The sequence below is a fragment of the Bombina bombina genome, chromosome 3 (assembly GCF_027579735.1).
Source record: "Bombina bombina isolate aBomBom1 chromosome 3, aBomBom1.pri, whole genome shotgun sequence".
NCBI classification, from domain to species: Eukaryota; Metazoa; Chordata; class Amphibia; order Anura; family Bombinatoridae; genus Bombina; species Bombina bombina.
The window spans coordinates 492,041,033-492,057,643 of record NC_069501.1 but is presented as its reverse complement, the minus strand read 5'-3'; positions in this window follow the sequence as shown (position 1 = coordinate 492,057,643).

The window sequence follows — 16,611 nt, the reverse complement described above, 5'->3', positions numbered from 1 at the left end:
TTCATGTTTTTGAAATGTAAATTCAAGTCCCATCGAATTGTTATTCAAACCTTGTACAAACAAATCCACAGATTCGGTTTCTCCCTGCCAAATAAATAGCAGGTCATCAATATAACATCTGTAAAAGACGATGTTATTCTTGTAAGCATTTCTATCTCCATAGATGTGGGACAGCTCCCACCAACCCATGAAAAGGTTGGCGTAAGAGGGGGCAAATTTGGCCCCCATTGCTGTCCCACATCTCTGGAGATAGAAGCTGCCCTCGAATCTGAAAAAATTGTGTGTCAAGAGAAAATATGCAACCCTCAATATAAAATCCACAAATTTTATAGAAAAGTTAGAATAACTTTTGAGGAAAAATGAGAGTGCCTGTATGCCTTGGTCATGTGGAATGGACGAGTAGAGGGCTGTAACATCTACTGTGACCCAAACATTGTTAGTATCCCAATGTAATGTCTCACTTAAATTAACCAAGTCTTTGGTGTCTTTTAGATAACTTTGTAAATATATGACAAAGGGGTTAAGTATGGCATCAAGCCATTGGGATAGGTGTTCCAACATGGAACCTATCCCACTCACTATTGGGCGACCTGTTACATTGGTAAGTGTTTTGTGCACCTTTGGAAGGTGGTGGAAGATGGGCACCACTGGGTTATGGACCAAAAGATAGTCATAGGTAGATTGATCAAGGTGCCCATCTTCCAATCCATCATCCAAAAGTGACATCAATTCCCTTTGGTATAAATTGGTGGGATCTCGAGTGAGGGGTTCATAGTTGTTAGTGTTATGAAGTTGTCTATAGGCTTCTTCAATGTACTTGTCTCTACTCATAACAACTACTGACCCCCCCTTATCCGCTGAGCGAATAACTATATCTTGGTTTTCACGTAATTCTAACAATGCTTGTTTCTCGGTTTTGCTGAGATTCTGTCTCTTAGATTGAACCACACTCCCTGATCGAATTGTGTCAGAAAGTCTAGTCAAATCTGCTTCTACTCTATGGTAGAAGGTTTCAAGAATTGACCCCCTACTCTGAATAGGGTAGAATTCAGAAGGATTCTTGAGGCCATTAAAACTATTGACTATATCTCTATCATCAACAATATCGCCCTGTCTCCCCAAGTTCTCCAAGGCAATCACATCACATGTCTCCTCGAAATTTAAATTCAAAATTGGATGTGGAGTGATGCCAGAGGTAACCACATCTTGTGTCATTCCTATAGAACCCTGCTCAATATCACTAAAATGTTTTTTAAGAGTTAAGTTACGTATCAATTTATTGATATCCAACATGGTGTGAAACAAATTGAAATTACATGTTGGCGCAAAGTTTAAACCATAACTTAATACCCTTAATTGTGTTTCTGATAGATTATAAGTAGAGAGATTAATAACGTTGTTTACTTGTATTTTGTGTTCCTGTTCCCCCTCCGTGGGTATCTCTCTTGCTTCTCTTGGCCTATTCCTGTTTTCTCTGTTGGTTTGTAAAAAACCTGTTCAAAAACTTGTCGATCTACACTAGTATTAGTAGTGGTAGGTACAATTTGTGTAGTAGTAGTGTGACTGATATATTTGGACCCTGAGTTTGTATGTGGGGGTGCTTTCTTGATGGTTTGCTCTTTCGGTCTCACTGTTTGGCTATTGGTGTACTGATCTTGCGTGGGAAACTGAATCGTAACCTGTTTTTCAGGGATCTTGTTTTTGAGTATACCTTTTGTTGTTACAGGTGTATCCTCACTGCTATACGCACCAATATCTTCACCTGATTCTACTTCACTATCTGAAGTACCGGATGTGGTTATCTATTAATTTAAAATATCTCTACTTTCTACTAAATATAATATACTAAAGCTCTATGGTGAAACCACTAAAACCAACACAGATAAATTGTGAAAATAAACTATATGAGGATCCTCCATTATTTGTCAAACAGTTTATTTAGGAATCAATATATGTTAATAATAAGATAAATATTTACAGGTATATATATATCAATCTATTTTACAGATACAGTCCACATTTTAAGATACAGGGCAACTTTTCTAAACTAACCCCAATTGTGCTACACAGAATATTATCACAGAAATACTTAGCCAGATTCTCTGTGTCCAGCATCATCCATCTTTTAGCAGGAGCAGGATACAAAAGAAGAGGCAGAGGCTCTGGTGTTACAATATTTTATAACCCAATTCAAAAGGGAGTGGCTTATCAAATGCCACTCAAAAAGACCAATGGGAGTGTCTATAGTTCAGAGAGAAAGGTGTACCTGGGGGAAGGGATCCCAATAACAGCTAAGTGAATATTCCAGTGATAAAATGTCACCACACCGGAAAGTGTTGTATCCTTATTGGAGGCCTCTTGTCTGCCACCCCTACCTCTACTCCTACTCCTGGATCTCCCCCTTCGATTAAATCTCCTATTTTGATTACTCTGTTGGTGATGCCAATTATAGACTATTTTATTTTCATAGTCTGCAGAATCTCTAAGATATTTTGTATGTTTCAAATTCAATACAAGATTCTTAGGCCTAGATTTGGAGTTCGGCGGTAAAAGGGCTGTTAACGCTCCGCGGGCTTTTTTCTGGCCGCACCATAAAATTAACTCTGGTATCGAGAGTTTAATCAAATGCTGCGTTAGGCTCCAAAAAAGGAGCGTAGAGCATTTTTACCGCAAATGCAACTCTCGATACCAGAGTTGCTTACGGACGCGGCCGGCCTCAAAAACGTGCTCGTGCACGATTCTCCCATAGGAAACAATGGGACTGTTTGAGCTGAAAAAAAACCTAACACCTGCAAAAAAGCAGCGTTCAGCTCCTAACGCAGCCCCATTGTTTCCTATGGGGAAACACTTTCTACGTCTGCACCTAACACCCTAACATGTACCCCGAGTCTAAACACCCCTACCCTTACACTTATTAACCCCTAATCTGCCGCCCCCGCTATCGCTGACCCCTGCATATTTTGTTTAACCCCTAATCTGCCGCTCCGTAAACCGCCGCAACCTACGTTCTCCCTATGTACCCCTAATCTGCTACCCCTAACACCGCCGACCCCTATATTATATTTATTAACCCCTAATCTGCCCCCCACAACGTCGCCGACACCTGCCTACACTTATTAACCCCTAATCTGCCGAGCGGACCTGAGCGCTACTATAATAAATGTATTAACCCCTAATCCGCCTCACTAACCCTATCATAAATAGTATTAACCCCTAATCTGCCCTCCCTAACATCGCCGACACCTACCTTCAATTATTAACCCCTAATCTTCCGATCGGAGCTCACCGCTATTCTAATAAATGGATTAACCCCTAAAGCTAAGTCTAACCCTAACACTAACACCCCCCTAAGTTAAATATAATTTTTATCTAACGAAATAAATTAACTCTTATTAAATAAATGATTCCTATTTAAAGCTAAATACTTACCTGTAAAATACATCCTAATATAGCTACAATATAAATTATAATTATATTATAGCTATTTTAGGATTAATATTTATTTTACAGGTAACTTTGTAATTATTTTAACCAGGTACAATAGCTATTAAATAGTTAAGAACTATTTAATAGTTACCTAGTTAAAATAATAACAAAATTACCTGTAAAATAAGTCCTAACCTAAGATATAATTAAACCTAACACTACCCTATCAATAAATTAATTAAATAAACTACCTACAATTACCTACAATTAACCTAACACTACACTATCAATAAATTAATTAAATACAATTCCTACAAATAAATACAATTAAATAAACTAGCTAAAGTACAAAAAATAAAAAAGATCTAAGTTACAGAAAATAAAAAAATATTTACAAACATAATAAAAATATTACAACAATTTTAAACTAATTACACCTACTCTAAGCCCCCTAATAAAATAACAAAGCCCCCCAAAATAAAAAATTCCCTACCCTATTCTAAATTAAAAAAAGTTACAAGCTCTTTTACCTTACCAGCCCTGAACAGGGCCCTTTGCGGGGCATGCCCCAAGAATTTCAGCTCTTTTGCCTGTAAAAGAATAAATACAATACCCCCCCCCCAACATTACAACCCACCACCCACATACCCCTAATCTAACCCAAACCCCCCTTAAATAAACCTAACACTAAGCCCCTGAAGATCTTCCTACCTTGTCTTCACCATACCAGGTTCACCGATCCGTCCTGAAGAGCTCCTCCGATGTCCTGATCCAAGCCCAAGCGGGGGCTGAAGAGGTCCTTGATCCGGTCAAAGTCTTCATCCAAGCGGGGCAGAAGAGGATCTTCCATCCGATTGAAGTCATCATCCAGGCGGCATCTTCGATCTTCTTCCATCCGGAGCGAAGCGGCAGGATCCTGAAGACATCCAGCGCGGAACATCCATCCGGACCGACGACTGAACGACGAATGACTGTTCCTTTAAGGGACGTCATCCAAGATGGCGTCCCTCGAATTCCGATTGGCTGATAGGATTCTATCAGCCAATCGGAATTAAGGTAGGAATTTTCTGATTGGCTGATGGAATCAGCCAATCAGAATCTAGTTCAATCCGATTGGCCGATCCAATCAGCCAATCAGATTGAGCTCGCATTCTATTGGCTGATCGGAACAGCCAATAGAATGCGAGCTCAATCTGATTGGCTGATTGGATCAGCCAATCGGATTGAACTTGATTCTGATTGGCTGATTCCATCAGCCAATCAGAAAATTCCTACCTTAATTCCGATTGGCTGATAGAATCCTATCAGCCAATCGGAATTCGAGGGACGCCATCTTGGATGACGTCCCTTAAAGGAACAGTCATTCGTCGTTCAGTCGTCGGTCCGGATGGATGTTCCGCGCTGGATGTCTTCAGGATCCTGCCGCTTCGCTCCGGATGGAAGAAGATCGAAGATGCCGCCTGGATGATGACTTCAATCGGATGGAAGATCCTCTTCTGCCCCGCTTGGATGAAGACTTTGACCGGATCATGGACCTCTTCAGCCCCCGCTTGGGCTTGGATCAGGACATCGGAGGAGCTCTTCAGGACGGATCGGTGAACCTGGTATGGTGAAGACAAGGTAGGAAGATCTTCAGGGGCTTAGTGTTAGGTTTATTTAAGGGGGGTTTGGGTTAGATTAGGGGTATGTGGGTGGTGGGTTGTAATGTTGGGGGGGGGGTATTGTATTTATTCTTTTACAGGCAAAAGAGCTGAAATTCTTGGGGCATGCCCCGCAAAGGGCCCTGTTCAGGGCTGGTAAGGTAAAAGAGCTTGTAACTTTTTTTAATTTAGAATAGGGTAGGGAATTTTTTATTTTGGGGGGCTTTGTTATTTTATTAGGGGGCTTAGAGTAGGTGTAATTAGTTTAAAATTGTTGTAATATTTTTATTATGTTTGTAAATATTTTTTTATTTTCTGTAACTTAGATCTTTTTTATTTTTTGTACTTTAGCTAGTTTATTTAATTGTATTTATTTGTAGGAATTGTATTTAATTAATTTATTGATAGTGTAGTGTTAGGTTAATTGTAGGTAATTGTAGGTAGTTTATTTAATTAATTTATTGATAGGGTAGTGTTAGGTTTAATTATATCTTAGGTTAGGACTTATTTTACAGGTAATTTTGTTATTATTTTAACTAGGTAACTATTAAATAGTTCTTAACTATTTAATAGCTATTGTACCTGGTTAAAATAATTACAAAGTTACCTGTAAAATAAATATTAATCCTAAAATAGCTATAATATAATTATAATTTATATTGTAGCTATATTAGGATGTATTTTACAGGTAAGTATTTAGCTTTAAATAGGAATAATTTATTTAATAAGAGTTAATTTATTTTGTTAGATAAAAATTATATTTAACTTAGGGGGGTGTTAGTGTTAGGGTTAGACTTAGCTTTAGGGGTTAATACATTTATTAGAATAGCGGTGAGCTCCGGTCGGCAGATTAGGGGTTAATAATTGAAGTTAGGTGTCGGCGATGTTAGGGAGGGCAGATTAGGGGTTAATACTATTTATGATAGGGTTAGTGAGGCGGATTAGGGGTTAATAACTTTATTATAGTAGCGCTCAGGTCCGCTCGGCAGATTAGGGGTTAATAAGTGTAGGCAGGTGTCGGCGACGTTGAGGGGGGCAGATTAGGGGTTAATAAATATAATATAGGGGTCGGCGATGTTAGGGGTAGCAGATTAGGGGTACATAAGTATAACGTAGGTGGCGGTCGGCAGATTAGGGGTTAAAAATTTTAATCGAGTGGCGGCGATGTGGGGGGAGCTCGGTTTAGGGGTACATAGGTAGTTTATGGGTGTTAGTGTACTTTAGGGTACAGTAGTTAAGAGCTTTATAAACCGGCGTTAGCCAGAAAGCTCTTAACTCCTGCTATTTTCAGGCGGCTGGAATCTTGTCGTTAGAGCTCTAACGCTCACTTCAGAAACGACTCTAAATACCAGCGTTAGAAAGATCCCATTGAAAAGATAGGCTACGCAAATGGCGTAGGGGGATCTGCGGTATGGAAAAGTCGCGGCTGAAAAGTGAGCGTTAGACCCTTTAATCACTGACTCCAAATACCAGCGGGCGGCCAAAACCAGCGTTAGGAGCCTCTAACGCTGGTTTTGACGGCTACCGCCGAACTCCAAATCTAGGCCTTAGACTCTAAGAGAGTATTTCTTAATATCCCATCAAATTTGGAAAAATCAATGTCATCCCTCCTGTTATTAAGCTCAAGTTGTAGTGTGCCAATCTTATTTCTAATAGTATCAAGCTGTTGTGTTTTGTAAGAAATAAGCCAATGCATAAGCCTGAAAGAACACTCAGTGAGTATAAGATTCCAAGATTCCACTAGGTCTATTTCTTTAACCTCAAAAGTCGGAAATTTGTTTATCCTCAAACCTCTTGGTATAATCTGCAATTTTATATACTTATCAAGTGTCCAAACATCAAACTGAAGTTTATGTTCTTTTACAAGCAATTTTTCAATTTCATCAAATAAATCCCCCAGACAATATGTAGTTATATCAGTTGAAAAGACTCTGTCCATAACCAAACAGTCATTGCTCCTTTCAGTGACCAGTAACAAGGAATAAAAGTCTGAAGTGGTACTCTCCATGTATTGTTATTTAGAAGCTCTGAAGGGTGCAGCTTAAATTGAGGCAGTGCTACCAGGAAGCACTGAAATAATAATCAGAGGAAAGAAGTTCAATAAACTGCACAAAATGGTGTAAAACTATAAGCAAGATTCAGCGTGATATGTATCTCCTTCCTGTGATATGTGAAAGTTCACTTGGTAGTGCAATATCAAACAGCAATGATGCAAACAAACAGAGGCGGACTCTATCCCCGGTGTCACATCTATGGAGATAGAAATGCTTACAAGAATAACATCGTCTTTTACAGACGTTATATTGATGACCTGCTATTTATTTGGCAGGGAGAAACCGAATCTGTGGATTTGTTTGTACAAGGTTTGAATAACAATTCGATGGGACTTGAATTTACATTTGAAAAACATGAAACCTGTATCAATTTTTTAGATCTCACTTTAATACATAGAAGTGATGGACAGATAGTCAGTGATCTGTATAGGAAACCCATTACCAGAAATACAATTTTACATGCCAAGAGTTGTCACCCTAGGCATGTGCCTTTTGCTGTTGCTAAGGGACAGCTTATTCGGATTAAAAGAAATTGTACCGAGGAAAAAACTTATATAAAGCAAAGAACTGAAATGAAAGAGAGATTAAAACAAAGGGGTTATCCTAAGCATGTATTGGAGAGAGCACAAACACAAGTAGACCGACTTGATAGACAGACATTGTTACAACAGTCCAAAAACAAAAAATCTGTGTCCACTCACAGTGACCAGGTTACTTTTGTAACTGAATACAGCGAAGAATATAGAAGTATATGCAAAATAGTGAAAAAACATTTTGCACTTCTAGTAGCTGATAACAAATTGACTAAATGTGTGGAACAAGGTTTACGCTGTTCCTACAGAAAGAGTAAGACAATAGGGAACTACTTGTCTCCCTCTGAACTTCCCAGTCCAGCTGTTCCCCCAAGTGGGTCTTGGCTTAGACATAGGGGGATGTACAGGTGTGGCAAGTCCAGATGTAGACCGTGTGAATTTGCTACCCTCTCAAACAAATTTCAGTCAAAAGTGACTGGGGAGGAGTTTAGCATTGAGTCTTGCCTCAACTGTACATCCTCTTATGTCATTTATGTCCTAACTTGTATCCAATGTAACCTTCAATATGTGGGTCTCACCACGACAGATGTCAATACGAGGATAAGGAATCATCTTTCCTCTATTAAGACTGGTGAAGCAACCACACCCTTGGGGAAACATTTCAAAAACATACACAATAAAAATAATAACTCACTAAGATGGCAAGCCATTGAATGGGTTAAACACCCTCCAAGAGGCGGTAATAGAGATGAGGCTTTGGGGAAACGCGAAATGTTTTGGATCTTCAGATTGCAAACACGCGTGCCCAAGGGCCTCAACTCAGAATATGACTTAATTAACTATTGGAAATAGATCAGGTTTATCATATCTTTGTCCACCTTTTGACTGATCGCACTTTCAGTCAACATTCAATACCAAATACAACTACAAATTTAAAATATAAATACTAAAATGTGTTATATTCATTCTCACACAGTATATACACGTACAGTCACACATGACTATTATTATGCTGAAATCTACACTTACGTCCCTCCATTCTAGTATTTATCATTAACATTTTCATTATTATTGTTTGTTTTTTGTTACTAACTAAAATAAGAAAGAGTTGTTTTGTATTGATTGACATTATTCATTTATTTATCAGTTTATCCCCACTCATTTAACTGTGAATATCAGTTTCTAGAATAACAGTGTGTATGAACACTGTGCTGCATATAGGGATTGAGGGTGGATATTAACATGTGCATTGGATATTTTAATAAAGGAAAAGTTTTATTTTAGCTCTACACGGAATTGAGCCTTTTCAATTTATTTATTATCATTTCCATGCATATGATATTCCATTCCATATGCAGAATATTGTCCATTTTTCCAAGTTATATAGACTCGTAATTGTCCCTGTTTGACCATATACAAATGTATAAGCAATTGTATTGCTCCCCTTGCATTGCTCCCTTTGACTCGATTTATTTATTTGATTCATATTTACATTGTATCACATAGCACTTAAGTTTAAAAGTTTATGTACATTACTTATGTAATTGTCTTTCTGGCTAAAATGTCTATAATTTAAGAATGCATCTTGTAACTAAGTAAATACGATGTGCAATGTATTCTATGTATCATTCTGGTAACTAACGGGTTAATTGTTTAATTACACACACTTAAAATGAAGGTTCATGATTGGTGTTTATGTGACCTATCACTGAACAGATGTCCCTTTAAATGCTTCACACGCTTGTATTACTCCAGCTACGACTACGGCATCAGGCCGAAACATGTTAGCCTATGCTTTCGTGTGAATATTCTTTTTATGTGTTTTGGTACCTCCTTATGCTTTTACCACAAGTGGAATTGAATAAAGACTTTTTGTGCTTTTAAATACCTCGCCTGGGATCAAAGTTCTTTATCGTTGTCTAAATTTGCACCAGGATTCCCTAGTGCGAGGAGAAGCTCGCAGATTTAGCACTACCTGTTGACACGCTGGATTCACCTATGCTGTTGCCTGGTTACGACAGCAACTAAGTTGATTGGCCGTGACAAGGTCACGTGAGAGGACACTCCTCCCGGCACCACGGCGGAACGCCGTATTCGAACAAGCAGAGAGCCAAAGGATTTCGGAGATCAGGGTGGTTTTTCCAGACGCTGGAGGCACTAGGAGAGCGGTGAGTGGGCACAGCATATCGCTGTAATTGGGCACGGATTGCTCTAGGAGGTCCCACTAAGCACCGCTAGTGTCAGTAACACCGGGGATAGAGTCCGCCTCTGTTTGTTTGCATCATTGCTGTTTGATATTGCACTACCAAGTGAACTTTCACATATCACAGGAAGGAGATACATATCACGCTGAATCTTGCTTATAGTTTTACACCATTTTGTGCAGTTTATTGAACTTCTTTCCTCTGATTATATATATATATATATATATATATATATATATATATATATATATATATATATATGTAGATCAGGGGTTGAAAATGATCCAAATATACTATTAGTCCTACTTTACGAGTGCTCTTTACATTTTGAAGCCACTATATGCTAAACTTTAAAGTGATAGGAAAGTCATAAATAAACCTGCAATATTGAGATAGAGCATGGGATTTTAAGTCACGTTTAAATTAACTTCCATTTTCAAATGTGTTTCGTTCTCTTCTTGACATACCTTGTTGAAAAATAATACGCACATAGAGGCCTACTTATCAAGCCGTCAACTTACTTGCATTCGACGGCACTAATACGCTCGCCTGACATCGCCTAACATCGCGGTCTTGGACCTGAATACATTCTCCATATTTATATAGAAAACCGTCAAAAAGCTGCGCACAAAGTACGGGGAGATGAGCAGCGGACTGTTGCTAACTAAAAGTCATCGATCTCGCTGCTCTTCAGCTTTTTCCAAGCTTTATTTATATACTGTTACTAAGCACTGCCACTATTCTAAACTGTGTAACCCCTATTCCGCTGCTCCCGGACCCCACCATAACTAAATAAAGTTATTAACCCCTATCCTGCCGCTTCCGGAGCCCACCGCAACTCTAATAAAGTTATTAACCCCTATCCCGCCGCTCCCAGAGCCCACCGCAACTCTAATAAAGTTATTAACCCCTATCCTGCCGCTCCCGGACCCCACCGCAACTAACTAAAGGTATTAACCCCCAAACCTCTGGCCTCCTACATCACTACCACTTACTAAACCTACTAACCCCTAAACCGCCAGCCCCCCACATCGCCATAAACTAAATTAAACTATTAACCCCTAAACCTAACAACCTGCTAACTTTATATTAAATATTAACTCATCCCTATCTTATAATAAATTTAAACTTACCTTTAGATTTAAATTAAACTATATTAAACTATTAATTAATCTACCCTAACTATTATACTATCAGCCAATAGGATTGAGCTTGCATTCTTTTGGCTGATTGGATCAGCCAATAGGATGAAAGCTCAATCCTATTGGCTGATTGCAACAGCCAATAGGAGTTTTTCAACCTTAATTCTGATTGGCTGAAAGAATTATATCAGCCAATCGGAATCTAAGGGAAGCTATCGTGGATGACGTCATTTAAAGGAACATTCATTGTTCAAGAAGACGTCGAACGAAGAGGATGCTCCGCGTCGGATGTCTTGAAGATGGAGCCGCTCCGCGCCGGATGGATGTAGATAGAAGATGCCATCTGGGTGAAGACTTTTGGGGGCTTGGATGAAGACTTCGGCCACTTGGATGAAGACTTCTGCCGGCTTCGATGAGGACTTCTCCCAGCTTCTTTGAGAATGGATGTCAGATCTTCAAAACTATAAGTGGATCTTCAGGGGTTAGCATTAGGTTTTTTTTAAGGGTTTATTGGGTGGGTTTTAGTTTTAGATTAGGGTTTGGGCAGCAATAGAGCTAAATGCCCTTTTCAGGGCAATGGGGAGCTTAGGTTTTTTTTAATTAGGTTTTTATTTGGGGGGGTGTTTGTGTGGCTTTTCCTGTTGGGGGGGTATTTGTATTTTTTATTTACAGGTAAAAGAGCTGATTTCTTTGGGGCAATGCCTCGCAAAAGGCCCTTTTAAGGGCTATTTGTAGTTAGTGATGTCGCGAACCTAAAATTTTCGGTTCGCGAACCACGGACTCGAACTTCTGGTATTGTTCGCGAAAGCGCAAACCGCGCAAACCGCCATTGAATTCAATAGGCAGGCGAACTTTAAAACCTACAAGGACTCTTTCTGGCCACAATAGTGATGGAAAAGTTGTTTCAAGGGTACTAACACCTGGACTGTTGCATGCTGGAGGGGGATCCCTGGCAAAACTCCCATGGAAAATTACATAGTTGATGCAGAGTCTAAATCAACTAACATTCCCAAAGTGGCTGTCTCAAAACATCCCGGACAGAAGATAGATTGATAGTGATAGATAGGATAGATAGATATACATAGATTGATAGTTAGATAGAATCGATAGAAGAGAAATAGATAGATTTGTTAGATATATAATTACCCTAATAAATTCTAATAATCAAACATGCGTTCTTGGACCCAACTTGCTTGTGTCAATTAGTACTTTTCTTAGCACTTTAATCCCTGTTCCCCCCCCCCCCTATCGGGGGAGTTCTATATGGCCTGCCAGATTACCCTGAAAAATTATAATAATAAGACATGTGGTCTGCTACCTATTTTAACGAGGTTGTGTTTTAAGTACTACCATTCTTAGCACTTTAATCTCTGTAACTCCCCCTATTTGGTGAGGTCTATACGGCCTGGATGATTACCCATACAAAATATAATAATAAGACATCTGCTCTTGGTCTGCGACCCATGGTAACTATGTTGTGTTAATTAGTAATGTCCTTCGCATTTTAATAGCTGTTACTCATACTCACCCTATTGGTGGAGGTCTATATGGCCTGCATGATTACCCTTACAAAATATAACAACCAAACATAGGCTCTGGGACCCATGGTAAGTAGGTTGTGTTAAGTAGTACTGTTCTTTGCATTTTCATACCTGTTACAACACCAAATGGTGGCAGGTCTATCTGGCCTTCATGATTAGCTGCACCCAAACCCAAAAAAAAGCAGAGTGGTCTTAGACTAACACCCATGGCTAACTCTGTTGTTTCAATTAGTACTATTCTTAGCACTTTCATCCCTGTTACGGGCGGTCTACATGGCCATCATGATTAGCCGAACAAAATAGTACAATCCAACCTTTGCTCAGTCTTCATAGGCCCTTCATTGTCTGTATTTTTATAGTACAGTTCTTATTATTTTTATAGCTGATACAACACCGAATGTTGTCAGCTCTATATGGCCTGCATGATTAGCTGCACCCAATACAAAAATAAATCCAAGCGGTCTTGGATTAACACCCATGGCTAACTCTGTTGTTTCAAGTAGTACTATTCTTAGCACTTTCATCTCATCATCCCTGTTACTTCCAGGACTCTCGGTGGTGGTGGTCTACATGGCCATCATGATTAGCCTAACCAAATACTACAATCCAACGTTGGCTCAGTCTTCCTAAGGCCCTTCATTGGCTGTATTTTGGTAGTACTGTTCTTATTACTACATGGTGGTCTACATGGCCATCATGATTAGCCTAACCAAATACTACAATCCAACCTTGGCTCAGTCTTCCTAAGGCCCTTCATTGGCTGTATTTTGGTAGTACTGTTCTTATTAGTTTAATAGCTGATACGACACCGAATGTTGTCAGCTCTATATGGCCTGCATGAATAGCCGCACCCAAAGCCAAAAAAAAGCCAAGCGGTTTTGCACTAACACCCATGGCTAACTCTGTTGTTTCAAGTTCTAATATTCTTAGCTCTTTCATCTCATCATCCCTGTTACTTCCAGGACTCTTGGTGGTGGTGGTCTACATGGCCATCATGATTAGCCTAACCAAATACTACAATCCAACCTTGGCCCAGTCTTCCTAAGGCCCTTCATTGGCTGTATTTTGGTAGTACTGTTCTTATTAGTTTAATAGCTGATACGACACCGAATGTTTTCAGCTCTATATGGCCTGCATGAATAGCCGCACCCAAAGCCAAAAAAAAGCCAAGCGGTTTTGCACTAACACCCATGGCTAACTCTGTTGTTTCAAGTTCTACTATTCTTAGCTCTTTCATCTCATCATCCCTGTTACTTCCAGGACTCTCGGTGGTGGTGGTCTACATGGCCATCATGATTAGCCAAACCAAATACTACAATCCAACCTTGGCCCAGTCTTCCTAAGGCCCTTCATTGGCTGTATTTTGGTAATACTGTTCTTATTAGTTTAATAGCTGATACGACACCGAATGTTGTCAGCTCTATATGGCCTGCATGAATAGCCGCACCCAAAGCCAAAAAAAAGCCAAGCGGTTTTGCACTAACAGCCATGGCTAACTCTGTTGTTTCAAGTTCTACTATTCTTAGCTCTTTCATCTCATCATCCCTGTTACTTCCAGGACTCTCGGTGGTGGTGGTCTACATGGCCATCATGATTAGCCTAACCAAATGCTACAATCCAACCTTGGCTCAGTCTTCCTAAGGCCCTTCATTGGCTGTATTTTGGTAGTACTGTCATCCTTTTGAATAATAGATTACAGGAAAAGCATTGATTTTAGAATCCCAGAGATCATTTATATGACCCGTAAAATAAAATAAAAATTCATTAGATACCCGTTACATAATTATTTATCCTCAGGCCTTTTTAATACGAGGGTCCCGGAGCCTCAACCGAAACAACAGCATGAAAGAGGAGATATGTCATCCTTTTGAATAAAAGATTACAGTAAAGGCATTGATTTTAGAAACCCACAGATCATTATTTGCAACCGTGAAATTAGAAAAAAACATTGATTACACAGCCGTGACACTTATTTATGCTCAGGCCTTTTTAATACGAGGGTCCCGGAGCCTCAACCGAAACAACAGCATGAAAGAGGAGATATGTCATCCTTTTGAATAAAAGATTACAGTAAAGGCATTGATTTTAGAAACCCACAGATCATTATTTGCAACCGTGAAATTAGAAAAAAACATTGATTACACAGCCGTGACACTTATTTATGCTCAGGCCTTTTTAATACGAGGGTCCCGGAGCCTCAACCGAAACAACAGCATGAAAGAGGAGATATGTCATCCTTTTGAATAAAAGATTACAGTAAAGGCATTGATTTTAGAAACCCACAGATCATTATTTGCAACCGTGAAATTAGAAAAAAACATTCATTAGACAGCCGTGACACTTATTTATGCTCAGGCCTTTTTAATACGAGGGTCCCGGAGCCTCAACCGAAACAACAGCATGAAAGAGGAGATATGTCATCCTTTTGAATAAAAGATTACAGTAAAGGCATTGATTTTAGAAACCCACAGATCATTATTTGCAACCGTGAAATTAGAAAAAAACATTCATTAGACAGCCGTGACACTTATTTATGCTCAGGCCTTTTTAATACGAGGGTCCCGGAGCCTCAACCGAAACAACAGCATGAAAGAGGAGATATGTCATCCTTTTGAATAAAAGATTACAGTAAAGGCATTGATTTTAGAAACCCACAGATCATTATTTGCAACCGTGAAATTAGAAAATAACATTGATTACACAGCCGTGACACTTATTTATGCTCAGGCCTTTTTAATACGAGGGTCCCGGAGCCTCAACCGAAACAACAGCATGAAAGAGGATATATGTCATCCTTTTGAATAAAAGATTACAGTAAAGGCATTGATTTTAGAAACCCACAGATCATTATTTGCAACCGTGAAATTAGAAAAAAACATTGATTACACAGCCGTGACACTTATTTATGCTCAGGCCTTTTTAATACGAGGGTCCCGGAGCCTCAACCGAAACAACAGCATGAAAGAGGAGATATGTCATCCTTTTGAATAAAAGATTACAGTAAAGGCATTGATTTTAGAAACCCACAGATCATTATTTGCAACCATGAAATTAGAAAAAAACATTGATTACACAGCCGTGACACTTATTTATGCTCAGGCCTTTTTAATACTAGGGTCCCGGAGCCTCAACCGAAACAACAGCATGAAAGAGGAGATATGTCATCCTTTTGAATAAAAGATTACAGTAAAGGCATTGATTTTAGAAACCCACAGATCATTATTTGCAACCGTGAAATTAGAAAAAAACATTGATTACACAGCCGTGACACTTATTTATGCTCAGGCCTTTTTAATACGAGGGTCCCGGAGCCTCAACCGAAACAACAGCATGAAAGAGGAGATATGTCATCCTTTTGAATAAAAGATTACAGTAAAGGCATTGATTTTAGAAACCCACAGATCATTATTTGCAACCGTGAAATTAGAAAAAAACATTGATTACATTTATGCTCAGGCCTTTTTAATACGAGTGTCCCGGAGCCTCAGCCGAAACAACAGCATGACAGAGGAGATATGTCATCCTTTTGAATAAAAGATTACAGTAAAGGCATTGATTTTAGAAACCCGCAGATCATTATTTGCAACCGTGACTTTAGAAAAAAAAATTGATTACACACCCGTGACACTTATTTATGCTCAGGCCTTTTTAATACGAGGGTCCCGGAGCCTCAACCGAAACAACAGCATGAAAGAGGAGATATGTCATCCTTTTGAATAAAAGATTACAGTAAAGGCATTGATTTTAGAAACCCACAGATCATTATTTGCAACCGTGAATTTAGAAAAAAACATTGATTACACAGCAGTGACACTTATTTATGCTCAGGCCTTTTTAATACGAGGGTCCCGGAGCCTCAACCGAAACAACAGCATGAAAGAGGAGATATGTCATCCTTTTGAATAAAAGATTACAGTAAAGGCATTGATTTTAGAAACCCACAGATCATTATTTGCAACCGTGAAATTAGAAAAAAACATTGATTACACAGCCGTGACACTTATTTATGCTCAGGCCTTTTTAATACGAGGGTCCCGGAGCCTCAACCGAAACAACAGCATGAAAGAGGAG